At 45.9% G+C, this 21395-nt stretch overlaps 1 long non-coding RNA gene across 2 annotated transcripts in view; it reads left to right on the plus strand.

The window, feature by feature from the left end:
• Window positions 1-21395, plus strand: part of LOC134957012 (uncharacterized) — a 202346-nt gene that overhangs the window by 89798 nt on the left and 91153 nt on the right. The window lies entirely within an intron of this gene.

Genomic DNA, 21395 nt, shown 5'->3' on the forward strand with positions numbered 1-21395 from the left:
ACGCTGTACAGTAGTCTCCATAATTTTAAGTTATCTAGCACAGTAGCGCCACTTACACACATTACACCAGGTAGAGCCCCTGTCACACATTATGCCAGGTAGAGCTACAATTTACACGTTACAGCAGAGTCCCTCTTTTTTACACATAACGTCAGGCAGAGTCCCATTTTTACACATTACGGCAAACAGTGTCCACTTTTTACACATTACGGCAGACAGTGTCCCCTTTTTACACATTACGGCAGACAGCGTCCCCTTTTTACACATTACGGCAGACAGCGTCCCCTTTTTACACATTACGGCAGACAGCGTCCTCTTTTTACACAATACGGCAGACAGTGTCCCTTTTTTACACATTATGGCAGAGTCCCCTTTTTACACATTACGGCAGACAGCGTCCCCCTTTTTACACATTAGGCAGGCAAAGTCCCCTTTTTACACATTACAGCAGGAGTGTCCCCGTTTTTTACACATTACAGCAGAGTCCCATTTTTTTACACATTAGGCAGGCAGAGTCCCCCTTTTTATACATTTACAGCAGCCAAGTTCCCCTTTTAACACGTTAGGCAGGGGGGGAGAGAGAGGGAGAGGAAGGGAGGGAGAGACTAGCTTGCCGTTGGGGGAGCCGCCACTCTTTTCCGGTGAGCCCACAGTACGGGGGAGTCACCGCTCCTAGAGCCCAGCCATTGGACAACAGGGGGAGCAGCTACCCCTGATACAGTGGGGGAGACCAGCATGGAGACCACAAGCTGCAGTGCCCGGCAAAAGTCTATATCACACGATGACAAGGTTGCCAGGCGCTTCAGCTTGTCGGCTGCACGCTGGTCTCCCTTGTGCGGTGCAGCCCCTATGTGGCACGTGTGTGCCAGCGGGATGCGCCCACAGTGCAGATGCAGGCACACACCTCAGTTACAGCTATGCAGCATTTTTACATTTATTTTCTTGCACTAACACAACTTATAAATAAAAACAAAATGTGGGACTCTTTGATTTGCTGTATAAGCGAGATGTGAACCGCATATTTTATGCCTCTGAAATAATCTGTAAAGGATCAGAGCAAAAGTACCTTCTCTTTGAAGAAAAAGATTTATGTCAAAAGCTGCAGAACAACTCACGATGCTGCTCCATGAGGAATGAGCTTGTACAGGTTGAGTATCCCATATCCAAATATTCCGAAATACGGAATATTCCGAAATACGGACTTTTTTGACTGAGAGTGAGATAGTGAAAACTTTGTTTTTTGATGGGTCAATGTACACAACCTTTGTTTAATACACAAAGTTATTAAAGTTATTGTATTAAATGACCTTCAGGCAGTGTGTATAAGGTGTATATGAAACATAAATGAATTGTGTGAATGTACACACACTTTGTTTAATGCACAAAGTTACAAAAAATATTGTCTAAAATGACCTTCAGGCTGTGTGTATAAGGTGTATATGAAACATAAATGCATTCTGTGCTTAGATTTAGGTCCCATCACCATGATATCTCATTATGGTATGCAATTATTCCAAAATACGGAAAAATCCGATATCCAAAATACCTCTGGTCCCAAGCATTTTGGATAAGGGATACTCAACTCTGTATTAGAAATTACACAGTGTGCGGGCTATTAGTGGAGTTACGGTATCAGGAAGTGCAGTGCAATGGACGGAATCATCTTGACAGATCGTCTTTGTCTCTGTTGAAGTCAGAGTCAGACTAGCAGCTGCAGAGCGGGGTTCTGCGTGCTGCCAGGCACACACTGATTTATATACACCCAGGTCCTACGTGTCGTCTCCACATTACATAGCTATATGCACAGGACTGCTGGAGTCAGGAGGTAGATGTACAGTAGCAGAAGGGTAATTTCGGATCACTGCAGTGGCTGGTTGCGCCCCCAGGCAAAGTGCGCTGTGTGCAAGGCACACTTCGCACACTGCTAGTTACAGCACTGGTAGGTACCAACCTGATATCTCTATCACTGCTGTAAACTCGATAATCAACCCTACCACACAAGCTCGCTGCCTAGGTGTCATCCTTGACTCTGATCTGTCTTTTGTTCCCCACATTCAATCTGTCTCAAAATCATGTTACATGCATCTAAAAAACATATCCAAAATACGACCATACCTTACACAAGAAACTGCTAAAACTCTAATCCATGCGCTCATTATCTCCCGCATTGATTATTGCAATAGTCTCCTAACTGGTCTTCCCAAAACGAGACTCTCACCACTACAATCCATTCTGAATGCAGCTGCGAGGCTAATCTTCCTCGCTAGACGTTCATCATCTGCAGATCCACTCTGTCAGTCCCTCCATTGGTTACCTGTATTCTACCGTATTCAATATAAAATACTTTTACTCACACACAAGCCAATTAACCAAACTACACCAACGTACATCACTTCGCTTATCTCAAAATATCTCCCAACCCGACCTCTTCGCTCTTCACAAGATCTGCGTCTCTCATCCACACTCATGACTCGCTCCCACTCACGATTGCAGGACTTTCTTCGGGCTGCACCCACCACTCTGTGGAATGCCCTACCATGCACAGTAAGACTCTACTCTAGTCTACAAACCTTCAAGCGTTCCCTGAAAACTCACCTCTTCAGGCACGCATATCAAATTCCAGAACTGCCCACATAACTTTCATAAACTTTCCTATCAAATTGCATCCACTCAGCACAGTCCTCACATGTCTTCTCATTCTTCACTTTCCCTTCTTCCCGACCCCGGTTCATCATTGCTGTGTGACCATATAATACAGCCCACCAAGAACCTTTGCAATCTGGTGAACAACTATGCAATAGATAGGCATGGATATACAAGGATAGGTGCTATCTCCCTATAGATTGTAAGCTTGTGAGCAGGGCCTTCCTACCTCTATGACTGTTTGTTATTACCCAGTTTTGTTATAGCATTGACATTTCCAATTGTAAAGCGCAATGGAATTTTCTGTGCTATATAAGAAACTGTTAATAAAATAAATAATAAATAAATAAATCATGAGTGCTGACAGGGTGTGTGCGTTGTGAATGCTGGTTAACTTACAAGAAGAAAAACCAATACCTTTTACATTAAAATTCAAGCCGCTGCGGCCGCTGGATGTAATCCTTAACCTACGTACTTTTTAGCCACTTAGCCACTTACAGGCCCATACCATGTACGCACTTTGCGTACACCCGCCACAACTGATGTACTAAGTACACGCTTTGAGTACACACATACCGACATGCTGTTAGCACAATGCAGCTACACGTGTGGCTGAAATACACTTTAAACCTTTAGCAGGAAAAGGGACACAACACCAATTGTATTTAAATATGTTGGGATCCGACCCACCAACAGTTATTTACTAACAGGGGGTTAGAACAAATAATACAATCACAATAAGAGAAGAGAGGCTACAATCAATGATACATACGTTTGTTTCGCCAGCGCCACCTGGTCCCGGTCCTCAGTCAATCAAGATAGATGACCTTCAGAGAATGTGTGTGGCCGGCCAGGCAGCTGGGCTTTTATACATTTGTTCAAGACATGATACAATAGAAACTGTAATCTCTTCACCTATAGTTCAAAGGGCTGGTCATTTACAGTACAGGAGGGGTCATAGGTCGGTTTGAATAGGTGGGCGATGCCTGGTCCAGGTGTACTTGCAGTTGGTCTCCACTGGGTTGCCGCCGAATATCAGGAGTACAGTAAATACAGTGTGATATTAATATTCTGGGCGCAGGAGCGTGTTATCTTCTGCAAACTGCTACCGGAATATTGCTCTTAAAATACCTTACAGCTGGATACCAAACACCACCTCCTAGCCTAATTCTGTCCCCTTATATCCTGTAAAGGTGAATCCCTTTGTTGTTGTACCTTTTTAAGCAAGTGTAACTCGTTGGTGTGGTGCATGTGGGCTATGTGTAAATCGTGCATTATGTGGATTAAATATGAAATGTGTCTTTGTGGCTTTTCCATGCGAATACAAATGCTACCGTAATTACTCATACCACGCGCTAATACGAACTACCGCGTGAGCGGTTATACGCAACTTGCGAGCATGTGCATGCACGGCAGAATAAGTACGCGCACGGAGGCCATCTGTGTGGTGTTTGTATGTGATGTGTATGGCTGTAATATTTTCGACTTTGGCAGTCATCAATAACTGCCACACTTAACTACTAAACTGAAAATATTTTCTATACATTATATACAAGTTTGGATGATCGGAGGAGAGTTGTAGGTGGGAAATGTATAGCCTAGTGGGATAGTAAAAAGCATGTATGTATGAATCAATGTCTGAGGGGCATGTATCATTGTGCCGTATATGTTCTAAGCAAGCTTTGAGGTATTGCGAAGTATACATTAAATCCTTCTTATCCCGTATTAAGGGTCTGTACATGGGCAAACAAACATTACCGAGCTCTCTTCGGGCAAGGGCTTTTACCCCTCACCCTTTTCGGCTTCTTATTTCCAACAAATGGGGAGCACATTTATATGATGATACATGGAGGGGGAACATATGTGAGTGCTACTATATGTGGATAATACCTGTCGACTATGTGTGCCATTAACTGAGGGTTGCAGAGATGAGGGTAAGACACATATAAAAATTTACATTCACATAAAATTGGGTATGGTTGACGTCTTTTCCGGTTGGATGTTTCTGGGTAGAGGGGAAAACAGAGAGAAATGGTGAAAGAAACAGGCCATGAAATTCATTTGCAATCCTTATCATAACACTGTCTCTACGGATGGATCATAAATCAAATCTGCTGCTGTAACGCCCTCGCTCCTTAGACTCATCATTTGTGCCGAGTTTGTGCCGCGTCAAGATTCGAACACACCTGAATATCAAACCAATAATTATGATGACTATCAGGATACAAAGGAGAAACTTTCGCACACTCATGATTACATTCTGTGCCCACTCTCCTAACCCTCTCCTAACCCTGAGAAACACTTGCGTGGGTTCAACCATGAGACCCAGCTGATCAGTTCATTACCCACAGCCGTCAAGGTAAGGTTGTGTTTCCTCCTGAACTCCCACTTTAACTGCAAGATCTCGTCCATCTTTTGATCGATGATCTCCGTGGGGTCGTCAGTGTGCTATTCGTAATATACGTACAACACTTCACACCATATTGAGTAGCAAGGGTAACACAGTACCCACCTGTCACAGCCGTAACATAATTAAGGACCATCCTGTGCTGGATCAGCTCCGTCTTGTAGGCTTGTAACTCCCTGCCCGTATACCTGAAGGTGTCATCATACATCTCGGTGATATTATCTATCAAGTTCGCTAGCGCATGGATGTACCTATAATTTATAGTTCCTCTGGCAGTACGGGTGATATCTAATGCGATAAGGAACTGAATCCCGGTGGATTCACGGATCAAATCAGAGGCTGCATGCTCTGTCCTATCTATGAGGTGTCTCTTGATGATGTGTTCATAATGGGTGTGAGTATAAGGAATCTGAGCGTTGCAGTGAATGTCTTTCATTTTATCGTGTGATATGGTCATGACCTTTGGTAGTACTCTCCAAATATACCACAACCCTTCAGAGCTTGGAGTAAGCCACTTGTACGCTTTCATCCCACATATGAAATAGGCATCATCTGGGAGAACATAAGGGACAAAATGTAACAACACCATATCACAAATCTTCCTTATAAAGAAACCAATCCCTAGTTCTCTCATTTGCTCAGTACAGGTATCGGGCTGGATGATGTGGGCACAATACCCCTGCAATACTTTTCCAACCCACATGGTTTTGATCCCACGTGTATACCTATACCAAAAATACTTCCCACTGGTGGCTATCTTGCGTACAAGATCAGAGTCAAAAGGTATCCTATCAGCTCTGTGTGAAAAGGTCATTGTCTGGTTATTCCAAGTCACTTCCCAATTTCCTGATTTTCGGAAATTGGAAACATTAAAACATAATAATGACCTATCTACGTGGTACTGGTGGAGCTTCAAGCTAGGGGGCCTAGATATATTGAATTTCTTGTCTACCGGTCTCCCACCCCGTAATTCGAGTACCTCATCTATCGTTAAAGGGTATGGCACTAATCCCGTCTGGTTTAAGATCTTACCCACTATTGAGTGGTAATTACTCAATGGATGTCAGCCAATGTCAATATTACTGTTTGACTGACATCTCTGGATGCACCCATCTTCGACTATGTTCTCGCAATTTCTACATATACAATATTCGTCAGAAGATAACCCTTCACAGTGCCTCCGACCTCCGTGACTACCAGATCGCTTACTGACACCAGCCTTTACTAGAGTGATGTGCTGCTCCTGAGATCTTACAAATCCGTACTCGCCATCAGAACCCATTCCAGATCCTTGCTCAACGTCTCTGGGACCCTCACAAAAACAGATTGTCCTGATCAAAAACAGAGTTACTAGAAAAACCCGAAATGCATTCTCTTGAGGTAGATCCATTTCATTAAGGAGCAAAAAGAAAAATAAGAGGGGAAATAAAAGAAAAATGCAGTAGGGGGTGAAAAAAGAAAATGGTACGACAACCGTCCTTGATCTTGTTGTTCTCCGCGCTCAGGTGCCTTTCAACAGTCCTGCCTCTCAGCTTTCCCGGAATAAATTCTCTAGTGATACGAGGTTCTCTTCACCTTGCTCTTTGTCACGAGTTTTCTCCGGGTCAGCGACCTTCTTGCAGTGGGATGAGTCGACCCAAGTCTCTCTCTCGGCGACCTTTAGTGCTGTCGTGCTGGTCAACAAACTTGGTACGGTCCTTCCCACCTGTCTATGAGGCAACCTGAGCGTAAAAAATTTCGAATCATCACATAATCCCCAGGCTCAATGTCATGACAATTACTGTTCGGTAGGTCAGGAATCACCAGCTTTAGATTCCTTTGTTGATTTCTCAGCTGCTGGCTCATCCTAACCAAATATTGCACAGTTATTTTGTTATTGCACTTCAAATCATCCTGGGAGTCTATCATTACTTGCGGTTGTCGACCAAAAAGAACTTCTAAGGGTGATAAGTTAAGCGGTGACCTGGGAGTGATTCTGATGCTGTACAACACTAGTGGCAATGCTTCTGGCCACAACAATCCAGTCTCAGCCATCACTTTGCTCAGCTTATTCTTAATAGTGCTGTTCATTCTCTCCACCTTCGCACTCGCCTGTGGCCGGTACAGAGTATGCAGCTTGCTATTAATACCCATCAGTTTGCACATGACCTGAAAGACTTCACCTGTAAAATGGGTACCCCTATCACTTTCAATCATTCTAGGGATACCATATCTGCACACAAATTCCTGCACGATTTTCTTTGCAGTGAACACAGCAGTATTTGTGGCAGCGGGGAATGCTTCTACCCAGTTTGAAAACACATCAGTACATACTAACACATATTTCAAATTCCTACAGGGTGGAACTGTATGAAGTCGATTTGTATTACCTGAAAAGGTCCATCTGTAGGAGGGATATGGGATGGCTCTGTTAGTATTGCCTTACCAATATTCTTCCTCAAGCAAGTAAGACATGTCATTGCTTTCTTACCCACATGAGAAGAGAACCCTGGTGCACTCCAGTAGGCTCTTACCAGCTTGCACATACCTTCTTTACCTAGATGAGTCAGACCATGTGCCGCCTCCGCTAGGCTTGAAAGATATGCTCTGGGGGCCACTGGCTTACAGTGTCCATTTGTCCAAAGTCCTGAGGACTCCTGACCATATCCGTTCACCTTCCAGACTGCCTTTTCCTGTAGGGAACACAAATTTTGCATTTCAATTAACTGTTGTGTGTTAACCGTGTTGAATGTCATCAGTGGTGTGATGTCAGTTTGTATGGTGGTGCTTGCTGGTGATTTTGCAGCTTTGTCTGCCCGGATGTTACCAAGTGAGATTGGGTCTTGGCTGTGAGTGTGTGCTTTACACTTGATAACAGCCACTCTCTCTGGTTCTTGTATTGCTGTCAGGAGCCTTTTTATGTGGGATGCATGCGCTACAGGTGTGTCAGCTGCCGTCATGAAATTTCTGAGGCGCCACAGGGCCCCAAAATCATGCACCACTCCAAAGGCGTACCTAGAATCTGTGTATATATTAGCTGACTTACCCTTTGCCAACTCACATGCTCTAGTCAGTGCTACCAGCTCAGCAACTTGTGCTGAGTGTGGTGGGCCAAGGGGTTCAGCTTCTATAATACCTTTGTCATCTACAACTGCGTATCCGGTGCACAGGTCTCCTGATTCCATCTGTCTGTGGCAACTACCATCAGTGTAGAAGGTAAAGTCTACTCCTTCCAGTGGGTTGTCACTAATGTCAGGTCTCGCAGTGAAAGTTTGGTTCAGGTATTCCATACAATCATGCGTATCTGCATTAAATCCTCCTTCACCATCGTTCTCATCGTTTGTGCATGACCAGGCACACTTGGCAAGTAAGTTGCAGGATTTAGTGAGCTGCATCTCCTAATGGTGATGTTTACAGGGGCCATCAGTGATAATTCCCACTTTGTAAACCGAGCAGATGAGACATGTCTGGTTTGGGTGGAGTTCAGCAAGGCTGATGCTGCATGAGGTGTATGAATGGTCAAGTTGTGTCCTAACACTACGTCCTCGCTTTTACTTACCAGCAAAGCAATGGCTGCAACACTTCGCAAGCAAGTGGGGAGAGATCGTGCTACAGTGTCCAACTGTGCACTGTAGTAGGTTACCGGTCTGCTGGCATCACCATGTTTCTGTGTTAAGACTCCTGCCGCGCACCCAGCACTTTCAGTACCGTACAATTCAAAGGGCTTCTCATAATCTGGCATACCCAACGTAGGTGCTTGTGATAAACACTGTTTTAGTCTCTCAAACACCAGTTCGGACTCATCTGTGTGAGAGACCCGTTACGGTTTGTTCAAAGAGACCATTTCTTGCAAAGGTAGTGCCAGTATAGAGAACCCTGGAATCCAGTTCCGACAGTACCCACACATTCCGCGGAAGGTGCGGATCTGTTGCTGAGTTTGCGGCAGAGTCATGTCGCGAATGGCCTGTATTCTATCAGCGGTCAGGTGCCTAAGTCCTTGCGTCAAACAGTGTCCCAAGTATTTAACCCTGGTCCGGCACAACTGCAACTTATCCTTTGAAACCTTGTGTCCTGTCTGGGAGAGGTGAAACAAAAGTTGTTTAGTATCTGCCAAGGACGACTCAAATGAGTCAGAGAACAACAACAAGTCATGAACATATTGTATTAGCACTGACCCACTCTCAGGTTGAAAAGATTGCAAACAGTCATGTAAGGCCTAGGAGAAAATACTTGAGCTGTCAATGAAACCTTGGGGGAGACGAGTCCAGGTGGACTGTACTCCCCTGTAAGGGAAGGTAAAGAGGTATTGGCTGTCAGGGTGAAGAGGGACAGAAAAGAAGGCAGAACAGAGATCAATGACAGTGAAGAATTTTGAGGTATAGGGAATTTGCATGAGGATGACAACTGGATTGGGCACTACGGGGAATTGGCTCTCAACTATCTTGTTTATCCCCCTTAGATCCTGCACTAGCTGTAACCCCTCCGCCCACTCTTTTTAACAGGGAAGACGGGACTATTGGCTGTGCTGGACGTCCTCACTAGGATGCCCTGCTGTAGCAGCCGCTCTATGACGGGTACACTCCTAATTCTACCTCTGGCTTCAGAGGATACTGGGGAATTTTTGGCGCTATCCTGCCACCTTTTACTTGTACTGCTACTGGGGCTACATTCGCCATCAATCCAGTGTCCTGTCCATCTTTGGTCCAAAGGGAACCCAGTATTTGTGAGATAATTTCTTCTACCTGCGATGGACACGTGTCTATAACAGTAGAGTGTAACATTAGCCTTTGAGGGGTGTCTAATATATCTTGAACTTCTTGTGCATGGTTCTCAGGTATATCTAAGAACACACCCTCAGGGGTACAATATATGACACACCGCATTTTACACAACAGATAATAATAATAATAATTTTATTTATATAGCACTCTTTCTCCAATAGGACTCAAGGCGCTTAACAGATACATAGCATAATATAGTACAGAAAATAATGAAGTACATTTTCATAAAATACAGAAGCATGAAGATACTAAAAGGGACATTATGGAAATGCTTGAGTAAACAGAAAAGTCTTGAGTCTACTTTTGAAGGATTCTATAGTTGGGGCCTCTCGCACTGTGCGGGGAAGTGAGTTCTATAGAGTCGGAGCCGCATGACTAAAAGCTCGACCCCCAGATGAATTACGGTAGATTCTAGGTACTGCTAAAAGTCCTTCATCTACAGATCGCAGTAATCGAGTGGGGCAGTATGGGGTCAGAAGTTGTTTCAGGTACCTTGGGCCTTGGTCATGTAATGCTTTGAAACTCAGTAAGCCAATCTTGAAGATGATTCGCCATCGTACAGGCAGCCAGTGAAGGGAGTAGAGGATGGGTGTTATGTGGCTAGAATGGGGCTGGTTGGTTAATAGCCTGGCAGCTGTGTTTTGCACCAGCTGTAAGCGCTGCAATTCTTTTGCTGGTAGACCAAGGTAGAGGGAATTACAGTAGTCTAAACGAGATGATACAAATGCATGTATGACTTGGCATATCATCTGAGGGAATTAAGTGCTTGATTCTGGCTATGTTCCTCAGGTGAAAGAATGAGGATTTGATTGTGGCTGATATCTGATGTTTAAGTGTCAAGCCACCATCCAGAACAACGCCAAGATTCCGCACACGATCACTGGTCTGTAATTCTGAATCCCCGAGTGTAAGTCCAGTTGGTTGGCTATGCTGCAGTCTTGTCCTTTGATGTTGCGGTCGTATCATAAGGACCTCTGTTTTATCCGGGTTCAGTCGCAGCCAACTGGCGCTCATCCACTCCTGTAGTTCAGCTAGACAGCCATTTAGGGTTGCTGTTGGGTTATCAGTGCCCGGAGCAAAGGACAAGTACAGTTGTGTATCATCTGCATAGCAGTGGTAGACCAGGCCATGGCGCCTGATTATTTCGCCCAATGGGAGCATGTATACTGCAAAAAGCATAGGGGATAGTATAGAACCTTGTGGGACACCACATGGCAATGGCACTGGTGGTGATGAGTATAATCCAGATGATACTCTCTGTGACCTGCCTGGGAGAAATTATTTGAACCAGCTTAGGACTGTGCCATCCAGACCACAGAAATGTATCAGTCGCTCAATCAGAAGCCCATGGTCCACGGTATCAAATGCTGCCGAGAGATCCAGAAGGATTAATATTGAACAGTCACCTCTGTCTTTTGCCATCAGAAGATCATTTAACACACACACCAGGGCTGTTTCAGTGCTATGTCTTCTCCTGAATCCTGATTGAAATGGATCATAAATATCATGGGTTGTCAGGCGGGTTTCCAGTTGATTTGCAACGACTTTCTCAATAACCTTTCCTAGGAAAGGAAGGTTTGATACCGGTCTGTAGTTGGTCATGCAGTCGGGATCTAAATTAGGTTTTTTAAGAAGCGGTCTAACAATTGCTTCCTTTAGGGGTCCAGGAAAAATGCCTGTCTGCAAAGAGCATTGAACAATTTTTTTAAAGACAGGACCAATTATATCCATACAACCTATTAGAAGCTTGGTTGAGGCTGGGTCCAGATCACAGGTGGTGGGACGCAAAATCCGAGCAATTTCAGCAGTGTCCTTTACATCCACTGGATCAAAGCTGGTCCATGAAGGCAGGTAGCTTATATTGGCAGGCTTTGTAGTTTGACACTCCTTTGATGGCACTGTGGAGATTCCAGCCCGGATGGTGGATATTTTATCTGCAAAGAAGTTTGCAAACTCTGTACATCTTGCCTGGGAGAGGGTCTCATCAGTCTGCAGGCATGCTGGCTTGCAAAGCATCTCCACTGTGCGGAAAAGTTGAGCTGGCCTATTGGTTGCTGCTGTGATCTCATTTGACAGGAACTGTGCTTTCTTACGAGTGATTGTCGATTGATATTCTTCGTTATGCTTTATTAGTTTTATTTTGTCATCCACTAGGTTAGTCTTCCTCCATCGTCTTTCCAGTCTACGCCCCCTTTTCTTGAGCTCACTAACACTGTTGTCGAACCATGGAGCTTGACGTTGTGGTTTACGAGGTCTTAAACGCACAGGGGCGATAATATCAATTGCAGCCATAACATCCCTATTATAATAATGGACTAGGGAACAGGGATCTTCACAGGCACCCAGTATAGCAGAGAGATCCAGATTTGCTGCAAGAGCCTGGGGAGTCATACCCCTCCTTGGACGATACCTGGTCAACTCCACGGGCAGAGATCTTAATTGAGGGGTTGCAACTGAGAACCAGAGGGAGTAGTGGTCTGACCAGATGACTGGGTTTATTTTTAGGTCAGTGACTTCTAATCCAATCTGAAAGACAAGGTCGAGAGTGTGACCACTTTTATGTGTGGCAGAGGGAATGACCTGTGTGAAGCCCAGACCATTCATTGTGCACAGGAGGTCTTGGCCAAGGCGTGAGAGCTCATCATCCACCCATGCATTGAAATCCCCGAGGATGAGCCATCTTTGATGTTCCAGAACCAGGCCAGCAACAGTGTCTGCAATTTCTTGTAGAAATATCTTTCCATCTCCAGGTGGCCGGTAAATGAGAAGTACTCTGAAACCTAATCCTGTCGAACTCCGGGCAGCAATGCACTCAAATGAGCGAGTAGTTTCAATAGGGTGGACCCTAAGTTTAAGTTCTTTTTTGAAGCAGATAGCCACCCCGCCACCCCTGCGGTCCAGTCTTGGGTTGTGGATGACAGAGTAGTTTGTTGGTACTGCAGCCTCCAATATAGGTGCTGCTTTTTCATCTAGCTAGGTCTCTGTAATACAGGCTAGATCTGCAGATTCAATAAGGTCAGCAATTGTTGCAGTCTTGTTTCTTATAGATCTGGCATTACAACGGACTGACCTGATTGGGCATACCAGAGGGCCTTCAGTTTTCTTTATGTTAAGTGCAGGAGCTCTGGGTATGGGGGTCACAAAGTGAGAGTTGACAGTTCTGTCCTTCCAAACACAGGGCCGTCTTTTGGGTATCACTTCTATTTGATTGTTCTTTGAGTATGGGGGTGAGCAGGTGGGCAAAGGACTTAGATGGTTACCGGGGGAAATACATTTCCGGCCTGCTCGCTTCCCACGAATGCGCCTGTGTTTTCTTTTTAAAATGCCAAGGGATTGGAGAATAGAAGCCTGTGATGTTGTGATAGGAACTGCAGAACGTGGTGGGCGGAGTGAAAGAATGAAGCTGGAGCAATACGTATACATTTGGTCATCAATGACAGATTACTATAAATTTGAGCTGCATATGATGATGAGAGAGGGAGAGAAAGCAATGGTTTTTTTTTGTTCTTGGTTTTTTTTCTTTTTTTTTTCTTTTTGTGTTTTGTTTTCCCCCAATTCGGTATGTGATCCAAAATTAAAATGGGATTATGAACAAAGTTATTGCTATAACCTATTGTGTATATTTGAAGCAAGTAATAAATAAAATAACTGCTGATTTAGTAAATTATCCTAGGATAGGCAGCCTTTTGGGAAGGTGTTAGAAGCCAATTCCTACTGTGTAGGTGTGAAAAGTCTCAGTGTGAGAGGCCTTTGAAGTAGATTTGTTTTTGTGGGGGTAGTGATAACGTGTCCTGGAAATGGATCCTGATTTTAAACAGTGAGCCTTCAGCAATTCAGAGCCTGAATATACTGATAATAGTAGATTAATGCAATAAGTCAGTAATTTGTTGCTCAGAGAACAGAGGTGGATGATGTCTAAGTGAGGGGCTGGATGTAGCCAAAGATAGGTTGTAATCCACAGTACCTTATCTGGGTAATGTCCAATGCAGAGTACAGCAGCTGCTAAACTGAAGGATTTCTCAGTGGAGATATGCAGAGGATTCAGTCCAGGATTCAATCCAGTGTGTATCTCAGCGCAGGAATGCAATCCGTTGGTTTTGATGAAATGTCTGCGTAGAGTAGTACAAGTTCAAGGTAAGTCCTTGGAAATTTATGATGATTCATAGGTCAGTTGTGGTGAATTTAAGCTGTTTTATGGAGATGATCAGGAGCATACAAAAGGTGAGGCAGCCATCTTGGGCGCCATAGCACATAGATCACATAGATCTCTGCCAAGTAGATTAGTCGGAGCCAATGCAGCCAGCAGAAAGGAATGTTTAGTCTGCAATGGCCCTATCGTAATCTCTGCAGGTCTACTCAAAGGGTATTGTTGCACCGTTCCTGTTACTCCCATTGCCGAAATCGTTTTACCCTTGGTTTCTCTAACGTCCTAGTGGATGCTGGGACTCCGTCAGGACCATGGGGAATAGCGGGCTCCGCAGGAGACAGGGCACATCTAAAAAAGCTTTTAGGTCACATGGTGCGTACTGGCTCCTCCCCCTATGACCCTCCTCCAAGCCTCAGTTAGGTTTTTGTGCCCGTCCGAGAGGGTGCAATCTAGGTGGCTCTCCTAAAGAGCTGTTTAGAAAAGTTTTTTTTTAGGTTTCAATCTCAGTGATTCCTGCTGGCAACAGGATCACTGCATCGAGGGACTTAGGGGAGAGATTTCCAACTCACCTGCGTGCAGGATGGATTGGAGTCTTAGGCTACTGGACACTTAGCTCCAGAGGGAGTCGGAACACAGGTCAGCCTGGGGTTCGTCCCGGAGCCGCGCCGCCGATCCCCCTTACAGACGCTGAAGAGACGGCAGAACGGAGGTCCGGAAAGCAGGCGGCAGAAGACTCCTCAGTCTTCTTGAAGGTAGCGCACAGCACGGCAGCTGTGCGCCATTGTTGTCACACGGCTCACTGACTCAGTCACGGAGGGTGCAGGGCGCTGCTGGGGGCGCCCTGGGCAACAATATAATTACCTTTAGTGGCAAAATAAATACATCACATATAGCCATTAAGGCTATATGTATGTATTTTAACCCAGGCCAGTTTCTTAAAAACCGGGGAAAAGCCCGCCGAAAAAGGGGCGGAGCTTATTCTCCTCAGCACTCAGCGCCATTTTCCTGCTCAGCTCCGCTGGTGAGGAAGGCTCCCAGGTCTCTCCCCTGCACTGCACTACAGAAACAGGGTAACAAAGAGAAGGGGGGCATAAATTGGCGATATTTATATATTAAGAGCGCATATATAGTAAACAACACCTTCTAGGGTTGTTTATATACATTTATAGCGCTTTTGGTGTGTGCTGGCAAACTCTCCCTCTGTCTCCCCAAAGGGCTAGGGGGTCCTGTCTTCGATTAGAGCATTCCCTGTGTGGCTGCTGTGTGTCGGTACGTGTGTGTCGACATGTATGAGGACGATGTTGGTGTGGAGGCAGAGCAATTGCCGATGATGGTAATGTCACCCCCTAGGGAGTCGACACCGGAATGGATGGCTTTAGTTATGGAAATAAGACGCCCGGCAAACCAGTTAGTACCGGTTCAGGCGTCTCAGACACCGTCAGGGGCTGTAAAACGTCCTTTACCTCAGTCAGTCGACACGGGTACCGACACAGATGAATCTAGTGTCGACGGTGAAGAAACAAACGTATTTTCCAATAGGGCCACACGTTATATGATCACGGCAATGAAGGAGGCTTTGCAGATCTCTGATACTGCTGGTACCTCAAAAAGGGGTATTATGTGGGGGGTGAAAAAACTACCTGTATTTTTTCCAGAATCAGAGGAATTGAATGACGTGTGTGATGAAGCGTGGGTTAACCCCGATAGAAAACTGCTAATTTCCAAGAAGTTATTGGCATTATACCCTTTCCCACCAGAGGTTAGGGCGCGCTGGGAAACACCCCCTAGGGTGGATAAGGCGCTCACACGTTTATCAAAGCAAGTGGCGTTGCCGTCTCCTGATACGGCCGCCCTCAAGGATCCAGCAGATAGGAGGCTGGAAACTACACTGAAGAGTATATACACACATACTGGTGTTATACTGCGACCGGCAATAGCCTCAGCCTGGATGTGCAGTGCTGGGGTAGTGTGGTTGGATTCTCTGACTGAAAATATTGTTACCCTGGATAGGGACAGTATTTTATTGACTCTAGAGCAATTAAAGGATGCTTTCCTTTATATGCGAGATGCTCAGAGGGATGTTTGTACTCTAGCATCAAGAGTAAGCGCGATGTCCATATCTGCCAGAAGAAGTTTATGGACGCGACAGTGGTCAGGTGATGCGGATTCCAAGAGGCATATGGAAGTATTGCCATATAAAGGAGAGGAATTGTTTGGGGTCGGTCTTTCGGACCTGGTGGCCACGGCAACTGCCGGCAAATCCACTTTTTTACCTCAGACCCCCTCCCAACAGAAAAAGACACCGTCTTTTCAGCCGCAGTCCTTTCGCTCCTATAAAAAGCGACCAAAAGGACAGTCTTATCTGCCGCGAGGCAGAGGAAAGGGTAAGAAAGGGCAGCAAGCGGCCCCTGCCCAGGAACAGAAGCCCGCCCCGGCTTCTACAAAGCCATCAGCATGACGCTGGGGCTTTACAAGCGGACTCAGGAACGGTGGGGGGTCGACTCAAGATTTTCAGCAATCAATGGGTTCACTCACAAGTGGACCCGTGGGTCCTGCAGATAGTATCTCAGGGTTACATGCTGGAGTTCGAAAGGTCTCCCCCTCGCCGGTTCCTAAAGTCTGCTTTACCAACGTCTCCCTCAGAAAGGACGTCGGTTTTGGAAGCCATTCACAAGCTGTATTCTCAGCAGGTGATAGTCAAGGTACCCCTCCTACAACAGGGAAAGGGGTATTATTCCACACTATTTGTGGTACCGAAACCGGACGGTTCGGTAAGGCCTATTCTAAATCTGAAATCCTTGAACCTGTACATAAAGAAATTCAAGTTCAAGATGGAGTCACTCAGAGCAGTGATAGCGAATCTGGAAGAAGGAGACTTCATGGTGTCCTTGGACATAAAAGATGCTTATCTACATGTCCCGATTTACCCCTCACACCAAGGGTATCTCAGGTTCGTGATACAAGACTGTCATTATCAGTTTCAAACGCTGCCGTTTGGGTTGTCCACGGCCCCTCGGGTCTTTACCAAGGTAATGACCGAAATGATGGTTCTTCTACGAAGAAAAGGCGTATTAATTATCCCTTACTTGGACGATCTCCTGATAAGGGCAAAGTCCAGAGAACAGCTGGAAGTCGGTGTAGCGCTAACACAAGTAGTGCTTCAGCAACACGGGTGGATTCTAAATCTTCCAAAATCTCAATTGACCCCGACAACACATCTGCTGTTCCTGGGCATGATTCTGGACACGGTTCAGAAAAAGGTATTTCTCCCGGAAGAGAAAGCAAGGGAGTTATCCGAACTTGTCAAGAACCTCCTAAAACCAGGAACTGTGTCAGTACATCAATGCACAAGAGTCCTGGGAAAGATGGTGGCTTCATACGAAGCGATTCCATTCGGCAGATTCCATGCACGAACATTTCAGTGGGATCTGCTGGACAAATGGTCCGGATCGCATCTGCACATGCATCAGCGGATAACACTGTCACCGAGAACAAGGTTGTCTCTCCTGTGGTGGTTGCAGACTGCCCATCTGTTAGTGGGCCGCAGATTCGGCATACAGGACTGGGTCCTGGTGACTACGGATGCCAGCCTACGAGGTTGGGGAGCAGTCACAAAGGGAAGAAACTTCCAGGGCGTGTGGTCAAACCTGGAGACGTCTCTTCACATAAATATACTGGAGCTAAGAGCGATCTACAATGCTCTAAGCCTGGCAAAATCGCTGCTTCAGGGTCAGCCGGTGTTGATCCAGTCCGACAACATCAAGGCAGTCGCCCACGTAAACCGACAAGGCGGCACGAGAAGCAGGAGTGCAATGGCAGAAGCTGCAAGGATTCTGCGCTGGGCGGAGAATCATGTCGTAGCACTGTCAGCAGTGTTCATCCCGGGAGTGGACAACTGGGAAGCAGATTTCCTCAGCAGACACGACCTTCACCCGGGAGAGTGGGGACTTCATCCAGAAGTTTTCCACATGATTGTGAACCGTTGGGAAAAACCAAAGGTGGACATGATGGCGTCTCGCCTCAACAAAAAATTGGACAGGTATTGCGCCAGGTCAAGAGACCCTCAGGCAATAGCTGTGGACGCTCTGGTAACACCGTGGGTGTACCAGTCAGTGTATGTGTTCCCTCCTCTGCCTCTCATACCAAAGGTACTGAGAATTATACGGAAAAGAGGAGTAAGAACAATACTGGTAGCTCCGGACTGGCCAAGAAGAACTTGGTATCCGGAACTTCAAGAGATGCTCACGGAGGATCCGTGGCCTCTACCTAAAGAAGGGATCTGCTTCAGCAGGGACCTTGTATGTTCCAAGACTTACCGCGGCTGCGTTTGACGGCATGGCGGTTGAACGCCGGATTCTAAAAGAGAAGGGCATTCCTGAGGAAGTTATTCCTACTTTAATTAAAGCCAGGAAAGAAGTGACCGCACAACATTATCACCGCATTTGGAGAAAATATGTTGCGTGGTGTGAGGCCAAGAAGGCTCCAACGGAAGAATTTCAATTGGGTCGATTCTTACATTTCCTGCAAGCAGGATTGTCTATGGGCCTCAAATTGGGGTCCATTAAAGTTCAAATTTCGGCCTTATCAATTTTCTTCCAGAAGGAATTGGCGTCAGTGCCTGAAGTACAAACTTTTGTCAAAGGTGTACTACATATACAACCCCCAATAGTGCCTCCAGTGGCACCGTGGGATTTGAACGTGGTTCTAAATTTTCTCAAATCTCATTGGTTTGAGCCTTTAAAATCGGTAGATTTAAAATACCTTACATGGAAGGTAACCATGCTGTTGGCCCTGGCTTCAGCCAGGAGAGTTTCGGAGTTGGCAGCTTTGTCATACAAAAGCCCATATCTGATATTCCATTCGGACAGGGCAGAATTGAGGACACGTCCTCAATTTCTCCCTAAGGTGGTTTCGGCATTTCACTTGAACCAGCCTATTGTGGTGCCTGCGGCTACTAGCGACTTGGAGGACTCCAAGTTACTGGACGTTGTCAGAGCATTAAAAATATATATTTCAAGGACAGCTGGAGTCAGAAAATCTGACTCGTTGTTTACATTGTATGCACCCAACAAGTTGGGTGCTCCTGCGTCTAAACAGACGATTGCACGTTGGATATGTAGTACAATCCAACTTGCACATTCTGTGGCAGGCCTGCCACAGCCTAAATCTGTAAAGGCCCATTCCACAAGGAAAGTGGGCTCATCCTGGGCGGCTGCCCGAGGAGTCTCGGCATTACAACTTTGCCGAGCAGCTACGTGGTCAGGGGAGAACACGTTTGTAAAATTTTACAAATTTGATACTCTGGCTAAAGAGGACCTGGAGTTCTCTCATTCGGTGCTGCAGAGTCATCCGCACTCTCCCGCCCGTTTGGGAGCTTTGGTATAATCCCCATGGTCCTTACGGAGTCCCCAGCATCCACTAGGACGTTAGAGAAAATAAGAATTTACTTACCGATAATTCTATTTCTCATAGTCCGTAGTGGATGCTGGGCGCCCATCCCAAGTGCGGATTGTCTGCAATGCTTGTACATAGTTATTGTTACAAAAATCGGGTTATTACTGTTGTTGTGAGCCATCTGTTCAGAGGCTACTTCGTTTGTGTTATCATACTGTTAACTGGGTTCAGATCACAAGTTGTACGGTGTGATTGGTGGGGCTGGTATGAGTCTTACCCGGGATTCAAGATCCTTCCTTATTGTGTACGCTCGTCCGGGCACAGTACCTGAGGCTTGGAGGAGGGTCATAGGGGGAGGAGCCAGTACGCACCATGTGACCTAAAAGCTTTTTTAGATGTGCCCTGTCTCCTGCGGAGCCCGCTATTCCCCATGGTCCTGACGGAGTCCCAGCATCCACTACGGACTATGAGAAATAGAATTATCGGTAAGTAAATTCTTATTTTTTACACCTGTGGTGGAATTCAACACTGATCTGGCCGCCCCTGTATCTACAAGAAAGGGTAGTGGTACACCAGCTACATCAACCATGACCTCAGGTTCACTACCAAGGCTAGCAATCAATTTCACTGGCTGTAGACTACAGGTGTGGCCTAACCTCTATTGTGTAGTGGGACCCTCCCGCAGGGCATTGGCAGCTACAATATGTGAGGGGGATAACTGTGAGTTTTCGGAGGCCTGCCAGTCCCTCCTGGGTGGGTACCTCCTTGTTTCCCCTCTATGCGGCTCATAATGCCTTCTATGTGGTCCCTGGTCCCAACTATGTGTATTGTAGCGTGGTTTGTATTCTGGTCTAGGGGGTCTATATACGCTATGTGACCCGCTACTTCTACAGTCTCTGGCAAAGTGTCCTTCTTTTCTGCAAAGAAAACATGTGATTGACCGTGACCTACCATCAGGGATCTGCGGTTTTGGCTGATGGGGCTTTCCTGTAAGAGCCTGTATACTTACCATCATCAGCTTCTCCCCTTGTGACTCCCTGTGTTTACTGATGTTACGATCATGCTCGATAGCGGACTCTCTCAGCGCAGCCACCAAAATACCTCTCCAATTTGGCAGAGAGGTTTGCACCCTCGTCCTCAGTGCCTCCTTTAATCCATCCATTAGCACAGAGACAGCTACCTCCCTGTGGTTGGCATTCTCATTAATATCCTCTATCCCAGTGTATCTAGCCATTTCCTGCAGTGCTCTATGGAAATATTCAGATGCCATTTCACTGTCCTTCTGTCTTATGGAGAAAATTTTGTTCCTTTTAATAACAGTAGGGAAATACACTCCTAATTGCAGGTTGATTTGCCTTACATTCTCCTGATTGTACTCATCAGTGAGAGGCACTTCTGCATCTAATTTACAATCCGTTATGAATTTTGGGATGTCAATATTTGATGGTAAACACACTCGTAGCACTGTTCGCCAATCTTTATTTGTGGGCTCATGGGCATTGCCCAATTCTTTAATAAATTTCTGGCATCCGACTAGATCTTTTCTGGGATCGGGGAATTCTGACATACTTGACCTCAACTCTGCTCAGGACCAAGGACAATGCATTGCAATGTTCCTGATGGGAGTTACTCCCTGACTATCAGTTCTCCCATTGGGAACTGCAATCACCCTGACTGGATTTAACTCAACCACATCCTGTTTGTTTGACTCTATAATACGGGGAGCTATTGTCTCTGCATAATGTATGGTACCGTACTTACCAGTGGACACAACCTCACTCACCCCTCCACGGGGGGAGGTATCGCTAATACTCTTGGTGGTTGGGCCGTGCCCACCTGGGTATCCTGTATGGTGGCTGCTAAAGAGAGTGCCGATATCGTACTGGGCTCATCATTGTCCTGACAATCCTGGGGAAAATTCAAAATGGGATACAACTGGCAAAGGTTAAGGTTAACACATTGATTAATCACTTTTCTATCCTTTACCAATGCACCATTGGTTGTAGCCAATTTCTCCCCATCGACATATGGCGGTGGTGGTGCG

Source organism: Pseudophryne corroboree, chromosome 9 (assembly GCF_028390025.1).
Source record: "Pseudophryne corroboree isolate aPseCor3 chromosome 9, aPseCor3.hap2, whole genome shotgun sequence".
NCBI classification, from domain to species: domain Eukaryota; kingdom Metazoa; phylum Chordata; class Amphibia; order Anura; family Myobatrachidae; genus Pseudophryne; species Pseudophryne corroboree.